The 19650-nt window shown below is 35.4% G+C and overlaps 1 long non-coding RNA gene across 1 annotated transcript in view; it reads right to left on the reverse strand.

Moving 5' to 3' along the window:
* LOC109277838 (uncharacterized) overlaps window positions 1-19650 on the reverse strand; it is a 380857-nt gene that overhangs the window by 111017 nt on the left and 250190 nt on the right. Inside the window, exon 4 of the long non-coding RNA XR_002085347.2 lies at window positions 19035-19079. This is a non-coding gene — a long non-coding RNA (uncharacterized LOC109277838). The remainder of the gene's footprint in view (window positions 1-19034; window positions 19080-19650) is intronic.

Genomic DNA, 19650 nt, shown 5'->3' on the forward strand with positions numbered 1-19650 from the left:
AAATGCTGTTATGCAGAAACCCAAAAAAAAAAAAAAAAATACTAGCAACACATAGCACTTAGGTTTGGCAAATTTCATTTTGTTTCAAATGGGAGCTAAAGCAAAAAACTGAGGTTTGAACTGTTGAAAAGCCAGCTTATGAAGCTCAGGATTTAATTTCAAACTCAGCTTTTCCCCATTTTTCTAGCATGGAGGTTTCCTTTTTTCCTTTTTAAAAAAGTGTCTTTGATCTTTTGCCATAACGAGCCTGGTCAATATGTAAAGAATCAAAATTGTGAGTGCTGATGCCTCTATTTTGTAAAATCAAGTATTAAACAGGGCACTATTTGTGTGGTCTGAAGACTATTGGAATTATATACTTTGTTTGACTGAGGTGTTTGAAGATTCTGGAAACAAAGTGCCTAACCAGAAAGCCACAGTGTTGTGTTTTGTTTTGTTTTGTTTTGTTCCCAAAAAGACTTCTTATTTATTTTGATGAATTAAGCTGAATAATATAAAAATAATCAATTCTCTATATCAGGGTTAATTGGTAATGACATCTGATAAGTCAAAGTCATTAATAAATGTGGATCCTAGTAACCCAGTATATGACCTAAGAATCTTTATCATTTTTCACTCTAAATTCAACTAAACCAATAAGTATACTTTCTTTCAGCCCACTATCATAAATTAATAAACACTTTAAAAATTCAAATTCTACCTAGATTAGAGAAATAGCAAGTCTACTTCAGAGAGCTACTTAAAAAAATGAAATAATTTAAGTATTACTGATTGATTCTGTATATATAGTTTTTATGATTGCGCTTACCACTGGTTATTAAGAGGACTACCACAGTTTACTGATCACTAGTTGCAAATACTATGCTAAATAAGATATAAATATACATGCAAATGCAAATATAAATATACACCAAATGAGACAGGTGATATTAACAGATGGAAGAAAAAACTCTCGATTTATTTTCCAGTTTTTGGTTACAGCTTCAAGCATGAGCCAGTGGAACTGATTATCAAATCAGTTGTTCTATTTTTCCATCAATAATTAACTTGTAAACTGAGTGCATATTTTGATTATTATGTTCTTAATTTTTTCTTTGGGAAGAAACATGTGTTTGGCTGAATGGAAGGCAGATTATCAAAAAAGAATCACATGCATCTCAAGAAAGCTACAAAATTAAATAGAGTGTAATAACCCCCATTTGATGACAGTTACACAAAGTTACTTTGCATAATTTTTAAACTAAACTTAAATGTACACTCATATAGAACATAACCGCCATATCTAAATTGTTTTAAATTATCTTAACTGCCTCAACTACGTATCATTTATATCTCTTAAAGCTATTTTTTAAAGACTCAGCAACCAGATACGATAAACATTACTGGGAAGTTCTAGATAGGTAGATCTGAGGTTATTTTGAAACACAAGATTTACAAAGGGTCTACTGTTTTGTAATTAAAGCTTACCACAGTAGAACATTCTCTCAAAGTCTTTTGAAGTGCCAGCATTAGACTTTTCAGGCAAAACTGAATACTGAGAACAAGAAACAGAGAACTAAATACAGTATTAAATAGACAGGGATCCCATATACATGTTAGGGCATATTTATCAGATGCTAAAACTGTAGGTAGGATTTCAGGTGTCAGAAATGAGAGAGAAAGGTTTTGTGGGGAAAGGGGTTGAAATATACCAGTTTTGCACCATTTTAGGGTATGTGAGGTGGAGCTGAGACATTTAGTGAGGAAAAAGGAAATTTTGACTGGACTGTTAAAGGAGATAGTTTCTGAACCATGAGTTTGGAGTTTATTTAGTGGATTACTCGGAATTGTTGATATTCTCTGCACAATGTGGTCAGAATGTGCTATAGTTACAGGTAGCACTGAGACAGCAGTGGATTAAAGGCAAAAAGTGGGAAGACAGGAAGACAGAAGACTCATAAAAATGGTGTTAAACATTTAAAAACTTTATCCACTAATTAGCATAAATGAAAGAAACCTAGTTTAAAATGATAAACTGCAAATTTTTATGCTTATCTAATTAGCCAACATTAAACATCGTAAGATTTCCCAATATTGGCAAGAAAGGTGAATTTGGAAGTCTTGCAAATTTCTCATGGTAATATGATTTGGTATTATCTTTCTGGAAAGAAATTTTGCAAAACATATCAAAAGTTCTACACTGCAGGATTATAGTAATTCCACTTCTAGAAATATATCCAGAGGAAAAATTAAAATACAGATATTCTATAAAATAGGAGTCAGATATATAGGTGAAATAAGATATTGAGCTGCTGAAAAATTTTTACATACCAAGAATTTTATTTCATCAGAAAGTACTTATGGAATTAATATTAAAACAGTGATAAAAGCAGGTAAAATGTGTTTACTTTAAAAATTTTTTAATGTTTATTTGAGAGAAAGGGAGAGTGTGAGCAGGGGTGGAGCAGAGAGAGAGGGGGAGAGAGAGAAAGAATCCCAAGCAGGCTGCCTGCTGCCAGCACAGAGCCTGATGCAGGACTTGAACCCACAAACCATGAGATCGTGACCTGAGCTGAAACTACGAGTTGGATGCTTAACTGACTGAGCCACCCAGGCACCCCAAAATGTGTTTAGATATTAACTAAAAATACATATATTTCATTAAAACCAGACAGTACCTGAAAAAAATAGCATAAAAATGTGAATAATTGTGTTTTTTTTTTTTCCTGGATGATGGGATTATCCATTTATTCACACACTAAGTAGTTATTGAGCATCTAGAACATACCTGTCATCATGTCGTATGCTTCTGGGAATACAAAAATAATTCAGTTTATAAAACATTAGGGAGTTAGATACTAAATAAGTGTAGTGCATTGCTCTGCTTGCTGTCTAATCACGGAGTGGGATTTACAGAGGAGAGTGTGGACATTCTTAAGGGGACACTGACCAGGCAGTACACTGAGGCAAGGATAGGGGTTTGCAGGGTGGGGAAAGCATAGAGAAAGGAGTTAGAAGACTGAAGAAAAAAAGCCTATGTTGGAGAAGGTGGTGAGGCCATTGTTTGCAAGTTGTACAGGGAAGGATATCAGGGGGAAAAAATGAAGGATATGTTGTAATTAAAATAATGGAAATCTCAAAGGAGTAAGGAGAAGCTCGTCATGAATCTGGGAAAAACTGAGTTACTTCAAGCTGATTGGAATGAAAGTGTCAAAGCAGAAAGATGTATATGTAAGTTGATAAATGAGACAATAAACATCTCAAAAATGCTTCCTTCAAAAAAGTCAAGATCTGATTCATGTGGCTATAAGAGGAAAGGGCTAATTTTACAAAGAAAGCATTGCTTTTTCTTAATGCAATTTATTGTCAAAAGCGTTCTTACACATTTTTATCTCCTATTATGAACACATGAACTTCTTATTTTAAACCGAGGATGACAAAAACTTTCATATTCTAATGGATTATTGATGCTAAAAATACAAAATTTTTTTCTTGCTCATGAAATTCTAAGCTGGAAAAATATGTTAGTAGTTAAACTTAAGGAGTGATTTATTTTTGGATACTAAATTAAAGATAAATTCCATAAAATTGGACACAAGCTTCTTGCTAAAAGTAGATTGGAGCAATATTAAAATAAGCAAACACTTACTTTAATTATATATTTCATCAAGAAACTCATGTAAATACCAGCCTTGGATGACATACTTCAACATTCATTAAATAACCACACTGTCCCTCTTCTCCCCCCACCCCGCTTTCCCAGTACTCCACTCTTCCCTCACCCCTACCAGCCTCTTCCCAATCCTCAAGGTCAGATTCCTGCAAACTTATGAGATCTTTAGAACCTAGGAAGGGAGTGTTTTTGGTTTTGTTTTGAATCTCCTCCTTTATAAGGTGTTTTTTTTTTTTTTTTTTTTTTTTTTTTAAAGGTTCTCTTTTGAAAGGACTGCAAATTCTCTTGATATTTATTGAGCACACATAGGACAGAGCTATATGTCACTGTTTGGTCAAGGAAATATTCTACCAAAGAAAGAAGTTTGTGCAGGAAAGAGAATGAGAGGTCAGGATCAGAACTGATAAAGGTTCAATCCATCCAACGTATTCATGAGAAATAACTAATCTTCAAATGATCGCAAATGATAATATATTGATTTTGTTTGTGATGCAAACTTCTAAAACATTCATTTTTATATGGAAATGACTATTATAAAAGACAGGCTTTATCTGTTTTGATTTGGACATGGCTCGATATAAATATATTTTTAAATGACAATTACAATAACATAATGAAAATAATGATATAAATTTTCTGACACCATAAATTAAACAAAATCCATTATCCAATTAAGTAATTAAGTTTTAACTCTAGTTTTGATAAAAGTTTATTGATTCACTTGAATAATATCTTGATGATGACAAAATACAGTAAAATCTGAGTAATAATGAATCCTACAGATATCTCACTAATGCGTATAGGTCTAATTAAAAGTTGAATATAGCTTGGCTAAAATATTAACCTAAAATATATTTTATATGATTTAATAGTCACCTAAAACCTATTTAATTCTCAAAGAAAAAAATGTCTTCTCAAAATATGTTTCTTTCTGTGGTCATCTAACCTTTCTATAACTTTGCTTTACAGTGTTAGATAATGAAATCATTCTTCTTAATTATGTTAATCATATGAAGGTGACATTAGACAAAATAGGAGCTGAGAAATATGTTATTAATATCAATATTTAATTTATTTTTAATCCCACTTATTTTTATGTTATTGGCATTATTTCTGATGAGCTAATGCAGGAAAATATTACCATGGCTAAGTGACTTAGATCACTGAAAATTTCACACTTTGAGAAGGTTGTTCTTAAGTGAGTTGGGTGCCATAAAGTTATTAAAAAAACAAAAAATCTGATAGGAAGAAGTAGGATCCTGAGTGCAGAATAAACTTTAATGATGTTTTTGTGCTCACACTTGAATAAGGTGGGTTTGAACATCTGTGAAGCAAAATATAAAGTGGACAGTTTAAAAAATAAAATTTGCAGAACCAGAACAAATACCAAGAGTTGGGTGTTCTTCTTTTTATTTTGGAAAGATTTTTCCTAGACTGTAGATTCTTGTCTTTCAAAATATAAGGCATCTATTAAAGAAGTCACCCCACATTAATGTTAAAAGACAATAAGATTATGGTCCACCATGGTTTCAAGTTCTGTTCACTTCTTACCATAAATATATTGCAAGACTACCCTATTTACATCAATGAATCAACTTGTACCTACATCTTTATACTGATTATACCCAAATCACTCTTTATGCTAGGTTTTTCTCTTAAGGGCCAGATTTATTCACTCAATAGTCTACTTACATAACTAACTGATTGTTGCTCAAACAAACATATCAACCTCTCAACATGTTCATAATTGAACTCATCTTTCCCCCAACCTGTTTTTTGTATTCAATTAATGGCATTTTCATCTGCCCAACCTTTCCTGTAAAACTTGGGAGTTATCCAAGTTAACACTATTCGTAGTGTTAACCTTCCACACATGAACAGTGAAGTCTTGTCAATTTGATAGCTAAAATATCTCTTGAATGACTTACACAACTATATCTTCTCTCATTTTTTTTTTCTTCATTGATCACTCTTCTTTCTTGACCCTTTTTACTTGATCAATTTACTTAGCTTTCACGTTTGCAGAAACTTCCAGAGACCATACTAAAATATACATTCATGCCCATTCTTAAATTTACTCATTTGTTCTCTCCTATCTTCAGAACTTAATTCAAAGTCATTAGCATTGCATTCAAAGCTCTTACAGTCTGGCACATGCTAACTTGTCTTGCTCCTCCCCTACCTACCCTTTGCATTCCAAAGACCATATTGTTATTCCTCAAGTGTGCTTTTGTTGCCATCAATATTTGTTTATGGTACCTGGTACTCCCTTTTCCATTTTGTCTGTCTGTCTAAGTCTTCAAATCTTCCCCTATTGCCCCTTTCTCTGGGAAGCCATACTTGAGGTTTTTGGCTGTGATTAAGGTTGAAAGCCTATCCATGCTTTTAGATCTATGGTGCATCTGTCTGGGGACAGATGATCGCACTTATGCCTGTGAGTCTAGTATACAGTATATGACATGGGCAATACTCATTGATGAAATCCACAAATGAATAAACACTTGAAAGGTGAAAATAAATGATGGGAAAACTACCTGCATGCTTTATAAATTTGGGTTGTTAAATATTTCTGAGTTTTAAAACACTCAACTTACATTCACACCTTTTAGATTCTATATATTAAAATTTTTTTTAATGTTTATTTATTTTTGAGAGAAAGCAGGGAGGGGCATAGAGAGAGGGAGACACATCCAAAGCAGGCTCCAGGCTCTGAGCTGTCAGCACAGAGCCCAATGCGGGGCTTGAACCCACAAACTGTGAGATCATGACCTGAGCTGAAGTCGGACGCTTAACCAACTAAGCCACCCAGGCGCCCCTGGATTCTATATATTTTAGATAGTTAAGTGAATTTGACTACTAAAACTTAACATCTGTGCTCATCGGGTACAGAGGAAAAGGAGTTGCATCACATAAATTTTGTCTACCTTTTATGAAAGATAATCCAAAAAGGTAATTTGAGAAAATCATAATTTATTCATTCAGTACTTTACTTTCTGGCTTTTCCATTAACTGGGATGAAAAAAATTACTGAGTAGGTATTATGGTTGAAGTTTTAAGGACATAATGACAGCTACGCTGTTAATGTCTCCATTTAGTTGAAATCCTTAGGTTTTGGACTGTTATTTGGAAAAAACGGAGTTTGTGGTTAGGAGACTGAAGGATAAGTATTCTCTTCCAACTGACCATCCACTTTGACTTTCACTGCAGGTGCTTGAGTTGGCTGGCGACCTAAGCCTTCATGACAATGATTCGAATATATGGAGAGTTCAATAATCTATTTGGTTTCTTTGGACATTTGAAATCAGAAGATTTCAAAGACTGGCAAGACTCAGTCACTGAGGTTTGTTGTGAAAAGGAATAAGAGGTGACAGAACTATCACATGATGACAATGAGGTAAATACTGGTTAAAGTTTTCCCTTTGCTCAGTATATTACTCTCTAAACACAGAAGCCTATAATGCTCCTGCTCTGAATTTTAAAGTATATTTTAAGTGTTTTCTCTGAAACCACCAAAACAGGAAGTGAATTTTCCTTTCTAATAATAGTGGAACATGAAAATATACCCACAAGCAAGGCAAAGCAGAAAACTAAGGCAATTATAAGGGTAAATTAGGCACAAAGGTTGTTTCTGCCTCAATAATCCAGGTAATTGAAACTGAAACACGTTCAGGCATGTAACTGGCACAGTTTCCCTCTTTGCTTTGGTAGTAGAGACACATGACATTTTCACAAGTCTGGAACCAGTTTTAAGCTACAGCATTTTTCTCTGTGGTACATTTTCAAATATGGAATGAATCACTAGAGATTCAAATGATATATTCAAGCAATAAGTTAAATTGACAGCAATAAATCAATGAGAAAACAAAGCTTTCACATGATTCTGTGTAGACAGAATTGACATATAGAACCCTTGCTATATAGGCATACCTGTAATACATAAACATAAATACTAAAAAATATATATATATATACTCTTCTCCAGTTTTGACCTCTCTTCCTCAATGGGCACCTCAAATTTAATGTCTAAAATTGGATTCCTTTTTATGTCTCTCCCCTGCTTTCCAAATACTTACTTGTCCTCTGATTTACATTAGCTCAATTTAGGATATCCCCTAAATTGGATTCCATCCAGGAATCCAAGTCATAAATAAGGGGAACCTTCCAAGCTTTCATTCTTTTTCTTCACACTGTGATTGAGTCCTCCCCCTTCCACTATCCATTAACTGAGAAGTTCCACTGATTCTGCTTCTCAAGGGATTCTGAATCTGTGCGCAAATGCCCTTCCCCTATTCTCCATCCCTTCCTTTATTGCTCTATGTTATGTCTTTGTCTTTTCTTGCCAAGATGAGTAAAATGGACTCCTAATTATTATCACTGTGTCTGTCCTTCTCCCCTGTACTTAGTCATCTATAATTATACTACAATACAATCTCACAACGTCTTGCTCCTATTACCCATAGATAAAGCCTGGGGTCCTAGTATTGCAGAGATATGTCTCCATCACCTGTCTGCATTCTCCATATACACCTGTCTGTCATACAATTTTTATTCCACTGCAAAAGACTACAGATCTTCCCTTTCCCCCTACTCAGCATTGCTATTTTATGCTTTCGTAACTTTGCCTAATTCTTCTTCCTAGAGTTGTGTTTACCTCTGGTTGGCCAGCTAATTTTAACGAATGAAATTGTTCATTCATTCAACAAATATTTATTAAGCTCCAACAGTGTACCAGCTACTGGATTAAATGCTGATATCAGATTGTGCTCCTTCCCCATTCTGCCTTTCTAATCTAGTTTAATTTTCATCAAGACCTTTCATTGGAGTCATCTCCTCCAAGACACCTGAGAGGCTGATCTATCACCCAGGCCTGTAGGTCTTCTATACCTACAGATATCCCAATGAATGTCCCAATCACTACACTGAAAACATGTTTGCTTATCACTGTGGTCATTGCAGGGCAAGTTCCTGTGTCTTATTCTTCTTTTCATTTCCTGAGTCATGTCTGGTCCATGACTATTGCTTAATAAATATGTTTTAAACTGAGTTGAATGTTACTGAAATCGAAGACTGCCAATGTAAATGAAACTTAATGCAATCACATATTTCCTTCCTTTCAGGTCCCTCCCACCATCATTATTTTTTATCTTCATGCTATTCTTTCTCACATCAATTTTTCTCTTTTCTATATACATCTCACTATTCTTTATTTAAATATTTGGAAAACTGTGCCTAGGCCTTGTCATCTAGCAGTGGTATTAGCATTGGCCATTTTTTTTGGTCAGAGGAGCTTATTTGTGTTTTGCCAGCAATGGGAATTCTAGGTTTCAGGTGGCTGAGAGAGAAAATGAGTTCATAAAGGAGAGGAAGAACAAGAAAATGTTCTATAGAGGGGAATACTACTGGACCCAATGCTCAGGATGCAATGAAATCAGATGTGGGAGGAGTTGCTATCACCCAGTATTGGAATCATGAGCTATTAGTGTCTGTTAAGGCTCTGACTTTTGATACCCACTCAACAAAAACAAGCACACATACAAGTGCACAGCCGCACAAAGGCACACACATGCACTCACAATACATATGCATACTTTTCCACTTTATTATTCTTGAATTGCCCATTTCTCACTTTTTTATAAAGTAGAAAGATCCTACTCATTCCTCAGGTCCCAGGTCAAGCTCACATTTATTCCACTCTACTCTGATGGGAATGACCAAAAACTGGGGTAAATTGACTACATTTTAAATGTCTAGCTCCTTGCGGATCAAAGATTATGGCAAATACAATGTAAATTTGTTACTAGCTAAATTGATTTAAAGTCTCAGATAAAATGTATCTAATATATAACTTCAGAATTATTAGATTCAGCAGAAATAGAATTACTTTGTCAAAATGCTAAAAATGATTTCTAAGTGTTTACTGCCAACCGCTCTACTATGTTACCATGAACCAGAAATAGCATGTAAACTGGAAACAGTCCACAAACCATGCTCTGAGAAACACTGCTATAATGAAATCAGTATTAACTTACATAGTGGCCAATGTATGCACACTCACTAAATAAACTAAAGAACACACTTCTACACTGCTACGAGGAAGACACCAGAGTTTGTTGTTGTTGTTGCTGTTTTCCTATTTTGGACATATTTTCTATTTTCCTCTTTAAAGTTTTGAATTATTTACTATTAGCATTAGCCAAGTGATTCAGAGTCAGTTTCCCAATATAGGTGTTTATTCCTCAACTAGCATTTAATTTATTGAGCACAGCTTATACCAGACGCTGTTTTACATACGAGGATCCAAATTTATATAAGCTATGGTCCCTGCATCAGAGAAACCCAAATTAAAGGTCTACAAAACAACTGGAAAGTAATCTTCAAAAAATATCAGGGTCCAGGGAAGTCTGTGGAACTTTTCCACACTTAGAGACTATTAAAACATGGTTACTGAAGGAGATGTATCATTTGGAAACAAATTCTTACATTCTAAATGATAGCAGTTGGAATTTATCTGGACACCTGATAAAACGTGAGTGGAATCTGAGGATTAGATGGTAGTAATATCAGGGTTAATTTTTTGATGTGTCAGTCAGCTCAGGCTACTACAACAAAATATCATACACTGGGCGGGTTAAGCAACAGGAATTTATTCCTCACAGAGGAAAGATTTGGGGATAACTGAGTTCTTAACACCTGAGGTTGATGACTTTATTGTCCTTATGTGGAAAATGTCTTTGTTTGTGAGGAGACAATAGCTGGCAATGTACTTTCAAATGGTTTTCTGTGTTGTACTTTTAAATTTTATACAAGCTTATGATTGTTTTCAAAAAAAGTTTTAACGATATTGTTTCTTGTCTCAAGATTCTTCATTCTATTTGGAAAGAGAGATATGTGAGCAACTGCAATTAAATACCACTGGGGCGCCTGGGTGGCTCAGTCGGTTAAGCGTCCGACTTCGGCTCAGGTCATGATCTCACGGTCCGTGAGTTCGAGCCCCGCGTCGGGCTCTGTGCTGACAGCTCAGAGCCTGGAGCCCATTTCAGATTCTGTGTCTCCCTCTCTCTCTGCCCCTCCCCTGTTCATACTCTGTCTCTCTCTGTCTCAAAAATAAAAAAATAAAATGTTAAAAAAAATTAAAAAATAAATAAATAAATACCACTAAGTGCAGTGAACTGTGTCATAGCATAACAAAGTGTTGAAATAGAAGAGGGAGGGGTGAGTGTGCCCAGAAGGAAAGCAGGACAGATCTCAAAAAGGGAGTAAATCTTAAATAGGTCAGATTGGAAAACAAACCAGGATCAATTGGATCCATGTTTACTTAGTAATTATGTGACAGGATTTGCAAGTTTAATTTTTATTTTTGCCATGAATTTGACTTCCTTTCGATCTATCATCTTTATTCATCATTTCCTTTTTTAAAAATGTTTATTTGTTTTGAGGCAGAGAGAGAGGGAGTGGGAGAGAAGGAGAGAGAGAACACCAACCAGGCTCTGCACTGTTAGTGCACAGCTTGCCACAGGGCTTGATCTCATGACTGTGAGATCATGACCTCAGCCAAAATCAAGAGGCAGATGTTTAACCGACTGGGCCAGCCAGGTGCCTCAATTCATCATTTCCTTTTAAGGTTCATGAGACAAAAGATTTGCAGAAATCTTGAGAAAGAGAGAGCGGCGTAAGGTAAGTTGCGGGTCAGATAAAAGTGTCTAAAAATGATGTTTCTTAGCCATCACCTTTTAGCATATCATGATACATTTTAGCCTTCTTAGCTTACTTGGTTCACCCTTGCTCTCCCCCTTCTGGCTTCTGGAATCCAGAGATAGATTGAAAAGGCTTATCTGGTAGGTTTCCATACTTAACACTGTGACTATACCCCTCCTTAAAATATTATATGAAATTTCTAATGGACAAGGGGGAAGAAGACTAGAATGTTCTCTATCTATTTCTTATAGAAGTCTATGACTCATTTAGTTTTTTTTAATGGTAGTTTTTCTTTTTGAAAATATTTATTTTGAGAGAAAGAGAGAGAGCAGGGGAAGGGTAGAGAGAGACTCCCAAGCAGGGTCCGCACCATCAGCAGAGCCCAATGCGGGCCTGATCTCACGAACTATGAGATCATGACCTGAACCGAGATCAAGAGTCAGATGCTTAACCGAATGAACCACGCAGGTGCCCTATGATTCATTTATTGATCAGTCAAAAATTTCACTTTGTCCATTCAAAGTCAGAAAATTGCCTACCTAAGGCATATCTTAACTCCTTAAATGGTTTCCTTTTATTTTCAATGTAAAAATTTTAATCTAACACTCAAAAACTTTGAGATTTTACACAAAATTCCAGTATCCAACTCTCCATACCTCCAGAAATTATGGCCACTAGAACATACAATGAAATAGAAAATTTGACTGGAATGAGTAGAAATAGCTCTTGTATGCTGAGCATATGATCACTTGTTCCCCAGTTCACACCACTTCCTATTGAGTGATAACTGGTTTGTTACATTCACTTTTATTGTATGTGTGAGTCCTGAGGTACTTGCATATCCAATCCTGGCCTAATATATAACAATTCCCGGGAGCACTTTGAGAATAAAGAGAGCAGAAGTATGAATTTGGAATACTAAGTTTCAAGCTCCAAATTTAAAAAGGTCAGAAATGAGCTCAAAAAAATATTTTTTTAAGAAGACTGACCAGGATCCTTTCCTCCTTCCCAACCTGCTCAGTAAAAAAGCATGTGAAATCAAAGTCAGGGCTAGTAGTCGGAGTAGGAGAAAAACAATTATGCACTCAGCATTGTAATCAGTTTCAAAAGAGACTTTTACACCCACTAATTTTTAATTTTTCTGTATGGAAATTGTTCTTGGTAAATCTGTTCAAATATTTGAAATTTACAATTCCACTGAATTCAGACTAATGTGGGATCAGAGGATTCCTTCAAGCATAATTCCAACTATGAATAGCCCTACTTGTGCTGGTTGAGACTATGGTAAAGATTCATTTTAATAGCATGACTAGCAACTTGCATTATACAAAGTACTAAAAAGATACTTCCTTTCTTCTAACAGAATTCACATAAAGAATTCTTTCACTTATTACTTCAATTTTGCAAATAATCATCCATATTAGTAATCCATAGAGTCAACTCTATGACTGCATTATTATTACAATAATACTGTTTTACCTATGTATAATGCTTTAAAGCTAGCAAACTCTTTTTAGGCCCGTATGAGGTAATGTGTAAATTCACCATACAAATATTTTTTCATACATTCATAAATATTTTTCTGCAATATTTGACCTGTATTTGTGCTTTTGAGCATGAACATCACAAAAAATCATTAAAATGTGATTTAAGGTAATTTTCTTTTTTTTTTTTAAGTTTTTTTTTAACGTTTATTTATTTTTTTGAGACAGAGAGAGACAGAGCATGAACAGGGGAGGAGCAGAGAGAGAGGGAGACACAGAATCCGAAACAGGCTCCAGGCTCTGAGCTGTCAACACAGAGCCCGACACGGGGCTCGAACTCACGGAACGTGAGATCATGACCTGAGCTGAAGTCGGACGCTTAACCGACCGAGCCACCCAGGCGCCCCTAAGGTAATTTTCATTATATATCAAAAACCATGCGTTTTTATATTATTTGATCTCATTCATCAAAAGCACTGATTATTACTAATGCCAGAGATAATAAAAAGGCAGATAGGGGAACCTTATAAAATTTTGGTTAAGATTAAACATTTTTGCCTAATTCCTCCCCTTTCTCATACTTCAATCCAATTTAACTGAAAGACCATCGGTTCAGCATCTACAGGTTCAAAGATAAATAGTACACAGTCATTATGGGTTAGCAGGCGAGTAGGAAAAAAAAGACACAACCAAGGGTACCTGGGTGGCTCAGTTGGTTAAGCTTCTGACTTCGGCTCAGGTCATGACCTTGCGGTTTGTGTGTTTGAGCCCTGTGCCAGGCTCTGTGCTGACAGCTCAGAGCTTGGAGCCTGCTTCGGATTCTGTGTCTCCCTCTCTCTCTGCCTCTCCCCTGCTCATGCTCTGTCTCTCTCTGTCTTTCAATAATAAATAAACGTTAAAAAATTTTTAAAAAAAGACACAACCAAGATGAACTTTTATATCTGACATAATGTGATGAGATGTATTTTTCACTAAAGTGTTATGGCGATGTAAGACAACAGGAGAGAGTGAGGATGTGGGGGAGAGTCTCGTGGAATGCACACGAGATGTGGGGTGAAGCTTGAAAAAAATCAGAACTTTGGTTTTACACACCTGCAAGATAGATGCATGAATATTGCTATTATTAATCTTTCGCTATCCTGACCTTTTGTGTGCACTTACCAAATAGTTTTGTATCCTTCTTTACTGTAACACTTTTTCTTCATTCCTTAATTTCCTGATTCAAAGTACAAATGGGAATAATTCTTTTGTGTGCCTGTCAAAAGCATTATTAAGAAAGGCTATCTCTATTTTAAAGTTCTACTTCAAAAAAAAAAAAAAGGTTAAATAAGATACCTAGGAATAAACGTAACCAAAGAGGTAAAAGACCTGTACTCCGAAAGCTATAAAACACTGATGAAAGAAACTGAAGACAACACAAAGAAACAAAAAGACATTCCTTGCTCTTGGATAGGAAGAACAAATATTGCTAAAATATGTACACTACCCAAAGGAATCTACACATTTAATGCAATCCTTATCAAAATACCAAAAGCATTTTTCACATAACTGGAAGGAACAATCCTAAAATTTGTATGGAACCACAAAAGACCCTAATAGCCAAAGCAATCTTGAAAAAGAAAACCAAAGCTGGAGACATCACAATTGAGACTTCAAGTTATATTACAAAGCTGTAGTGACCAAAACAGTATGGTACTGGCACGAAAAAAGACACATAGACCAATATACCAGAATAGAAAACCCAGAAATGAATCCACAACTATATGGTCAATTATTCTTTGACACAGCAGGAAAGAATATGTAATGGGAAAAAGACAATCTCTTCAACACACGATGTAGGGAAAATTGGACAGCAACATGCAAAAGAATGAAACTTGGGTGCCTGAGTGCTCAGTTGGTTAAGTATCTGACTCTCAATTTTGGTTCAGGTCATGATTTCACGGTCATGATATTGAGCCCCATGTGGGGCTCTGCACTGGGCATGAGCCTATTAAGATTCTTTCCCTCCTTCTCCCCCCTTGCCCCTCTCCCCTCCTCACCTGTGTGCATTCTTTCTCAAAAAAACAATAAAAAATCAAAAATAAAGAATGAAACTGGACCACTTTTTTATACCATACACAAAAATAAATTCAAAATGGATGAAAGACCTAAATGTGAGGCAGGAAACCACTGAAATCCTAGAGGAGAACACAGGCAGAAACCTCTGCAACATCACTTGTAGCAACTTCTTACTAGACATGTCTCTGGAGGCAAGGGAAACAAAAACAAAAATGAACTACTGGGACTTCATCAAGATGAAAAGCTTCTGCATAGCTAAGGAAACAGTAAAAAAATACCAAAAGGAAGCCTACAGAATGGAAGAAGGTATTTGCAAATGACATATCTGATAAAGGGTTAGTATCCAGAATATATAAAAACTTACCAAACTCAACACCCCAAAACAAATAATCCAGTGAAGAAATGGGCAAAAGACATGAACAGACACTTTTCCAAAGAAGACATCCAGATGGCTAACAGAGACATGAAAAGATGCTCAGCATCACTCATCAGGGAAATACAAATCAAAACCACAATAAGATATCACCTCATACCCATCAGAATGGCTAAATCAACAACACAAGAAACAACAGGTGTGGTGAGGATGTGGAGAAAGGGGAACTCTCAAGATATGGAAGCAGCCCAAGTGCCCATTAACTAATGAATGGATAAAGAACATGATGTGTATATATACACAATGGAATATTATTCAGTCATAAAAAAGAATGAAATCTTGCCATTATCAATGACATGAATGGAGTTAGGGAGTAGAATGCTAAGTAAAATAAGTCAGTCAGAGAGGACACATACCACATTTTCCACATATGTGGAATTTAAGAAACAAAACACATGAGCAAAGGGGGAAAAAAGAGAGAGACAAACCAAGAAGCAGAATGTTAACTATAGAGAGTAAACTGACAGTTATCAGAGGGGAGGTAGGTGGGTAGGTGGGTGAAACAGGTGATGGGGATTAAGGAGTGCACTCGTTGCGATAAACACCAGGTAATAAAATTAAAACTTAAAAAACACAAAAGGTTAGAGGATATATTACATAAATCATGGCAAATGGGGAAAAGTTGTCTAACATGCAGCCATTAAAAAGGATGAAATGGATAACATATAGTGACTTAGAAAGATGTTCACCATGAAAAAGCAAAAAACAGAATCACGTGTATGTATGAAAATAAGGTAGAGAAGCTGAATACACTCCATTTTAGAAAGGATCCATCTCTGCTGTTTTTATGCTAAATTTTTACTCATGCTCCATATTTTGCTTCTGAGTAAGCTAAGTAAGCTCTGTTCCCACTTCAAGGGGGAAGCAAGAAAGTTAATCCTTCTCTGAGTTTTGTCTTAGGCCCCAAACACCTTTTAACACCTAAGAAAAGCCAGATCCCAAACACATTCCAGGACATTAGCTTCAAACAAACCTGGGCTGCTGTTGGTATTAATACCACTCCTTCTGTGATTTATGGAGTAACACCCATTGTTCACCAGACACTTGCCTTTGATTGGACCTTACCCTGGATTCCTAGAGGAACACGTACCCTAGACCCTTTTCTAGCATAAACCCCTTGCCCCAAGAAATGATGAGACTCATTCTGCTGCCCTTTCTGAGTATCCTGGATATTCCATCTGCTATTGTCTACATGTCACTTACACTATTGAATAAACTCTGTTTCCACTTGCTCTGCCTCATGTTTGATTTCTATCCTGTGTGAAGGCAAGGACCCTATTGGCTGGTTCTGTGGGATCCTTCTCTGGGTCTTTGGACCCAGTCTGTCTGCATAAAAAGCATTATGTGGGGCACCTGGCTTAGTCATTTAAGCGTCCGACTTTGGCTCAGGTCATGATCTTGTGGTTTGTGAGTTCAAGTCCCGCATGACGTCTCTGCACTTGATTTTCTCTCTCTCCCAATCTCTCTCTCTGCTCCTCCTCCATTTGCATTCTCTCTCTCTCTCTCTCAAAATAAGTAAATAAACTTGAAAAAAAGCATTATGTGCACATATTGATATTGATGTCTATATGTGTGTGTGTGTATACATATATACACACCCACCCACATATATATAATATATATAATATATTATATTAATATATATAACATATATATATGTAACATATATATATAATATATATAACATATAACATTATATATATAATGTTAATCTATATAAAGAAAGGATTTGGTGGATATAATGCTCCAGCAAAACTTTTAGTACTAGCTAATACTGAAGGAAATAAATAATTTTCTGTTTAGTATAATTCTGCATTTTTTTTATTTTAAATAATTCAAATAAAAATCTTTCCATTGAAAGAAGAAAAGTACACACCATCTGTTTTCCCCATTCTATAAATTAGAAAAATTGCTATTACTTTTAATCTCAGTAATTTAATTCAATAATTACCATGAATGAATAATTTGATTCAAGATAAACTATAGAAACTGTTAAAAATTATAAATTATATGAAAATAGAAATTCAAATTATTCAACAATCAAATTCCAGTGAAGAATGATAATTTAAAAAATTATTTTTATATTAAGGCAGGATTTTAATTTTATTAGGATTAAACCGAAAATAGTTTTTCATCAGTAAGGTTCACAATTTTCTGTCAATATGCAAAAACACTGGCAATAATTTCTTAAAGATAAAAAACAACAACTGTAGGAAATTCATGAAGCTGCTTTATCACTTTTCAATGCTTTAGTGGCTGGAAATAAATCTTTTTCTTTGAAAGTATAGTTGACAACATATAAAAATTAAATACAGTCATAAAACCTCAATGATTTATGAGAAAATGATACAATGCTCCATCACAAAGGCTGAATATGGAATATAACAGCTGGAAAAATGAAGAATTTCTTTAGCTTCCGCCACTACAGTATATCTCGGTTGGTCTCACCCAGAGGTACACAAGATATTCTTTCCCATCAGTGAGGCTTGCTGCTTGTTCTTCCCTCAACCAAACCACCAAAAATAACATGCTCTTCCCATATGGGATTAGAGCCATCACACATTTATTTTACATTCCTTGTTCTACTGCATCCTCATTGCAGTTCAACAAGTGGGCAAGAAAGATATTACATGCAATTTGCAGATGAGGAAACTTAGTATTCTAGAGGCACCATGCTTTGCCAGCCACAAATCGCATGAGCAGTGAGCAAACTATTGTGTACAAACACACAGCCAACACAAGAGATCATGAACAAAGGTATAGATCCATGCAACCTGCTGTACCGTCTTCAGGAGAACTTTCTGACTCCTGGCCCACTGGTGGTTATGTTATTGTTGTTTTGAATTGAGTCTTCTGCCTTTAATTTGCACTGTTCTGTCTCTTTTAAGCATTGAGCAATTTGTCTTGAATTTAGCAAAAAGGTACTGGAATGTGGGAGTGGGGGTTGACCTACATCTGAACGATTTGCATATGATTCACCACAATTAAACAATTGGGTTTGAAATAGCTACAATTAAGCTATTATCAGAGAAGTATTTACTAGACCAGAAATTCTAAATTTATCTTCACATAGGTCCTAGCCAAGAAAGGGACCACCTTTTCTGGCACTCATATTAAGTAAAGCTAATAATGAAGTAAATTCTTCCAAATTAATATTTATATTACTAAATCACTGATAGCTAATTATACTTGTGGTTACTTGGTTGTTTCTTCAAAAATTATAGGCTTAAAATAACAAGAAAAATATGAAATTAGGGTAGACAAAAGAATCTCAGTTTCTAATAATATATTACATGTATTATTATACACAAATGTACATATTAAAAACTGCCTTCTTGATGTGTGAAAATTGTATATGATATGTCACACCACCCTAAAATTATGGAGAGAGTAATATAAAAATGTAAAAGAAAGACTAAATTCTGTCTACCATAAACATAAATTATAATACTATATTATAGTATTATACATAGTGGTATGTATATTATATATAGTGGTATGTAATAGTATGGAAGAGAAATGCAAACTGATGATTAAATACTATGTGTTGGATGATCTCAAGTTTAGGAAACAAGTAGATGTAACAAACTTTTCGATCATTCAGAATAAGCAACATCAATTCTAGCTATGTCTGACATGATGAATAAATTATTGCAACACAGCTAAAACAAACACAACATATTTTATAACCAGAAAAGTTTCTTTTTCCTACCTTTACAGGTGCATGAATATTTCTCTGATTAACTTCAAGAATACCCTACAAGAGAAATAGAACGTAGATGAGATAGAGAAGAATAAAACAGCAGGATTGTTTGAACATTATAACCAACACCATGTTAGTGGTCTCTTTGCTGGCGGGGGGGGGGGGGGCGATTTTTTTTTTTTTTTTTTTTTTTTTTTTTTGAGAGAGAGAGGGACAGAGCTTGAGTGGAGCAGGGGCAGAGAGAAAGGGAGACAGAATCCAAAGCAGGCCCAAGGCTCTGAGCTTCAGCACAGAGCCCAATGCGGGGCTCAAACTCAGGAACAGTGGGATCATGACCAACTGAAACACCCAGGCGACCCCCCTCTGGGGGGGCGGTGAGAGCTATTTACTGTGGCAAGGCATTGACTGTTTCAGCCACAAATACACATGAATCTGGCAACACTGAAGGTGACATAGTGCACACAAACATTAGAGTAAAGACGTGTGGATGGAGCATTTTTGCTATCTGTAGCGTGTGGATGTAGTGATTAAGACTCTTGTTCACAACTATAAGCCAATTTAGTAATTTTACTATTGACAGTTGGTAAAGGTGGCAAGGAAAAAGTAAAATTACATCATATGGCTA

This window comes from Panthera pardus, unplaced genomic scaffold, assembly GCF_024362965.1.
Source record: "Panthera pardus isolate Hobbes unplaced genomic scaffold, ASM2436296v1 HiC_scaffold_16, whole genome shotgun sequence".
In the NCBI taxonomy this organism is placed as follows: domain Eukaryota; kingdom Metazoa; phylum Chordata; class Mammalia; order Carnivora; family Felidae; genus Panthera; species Panthera pardus.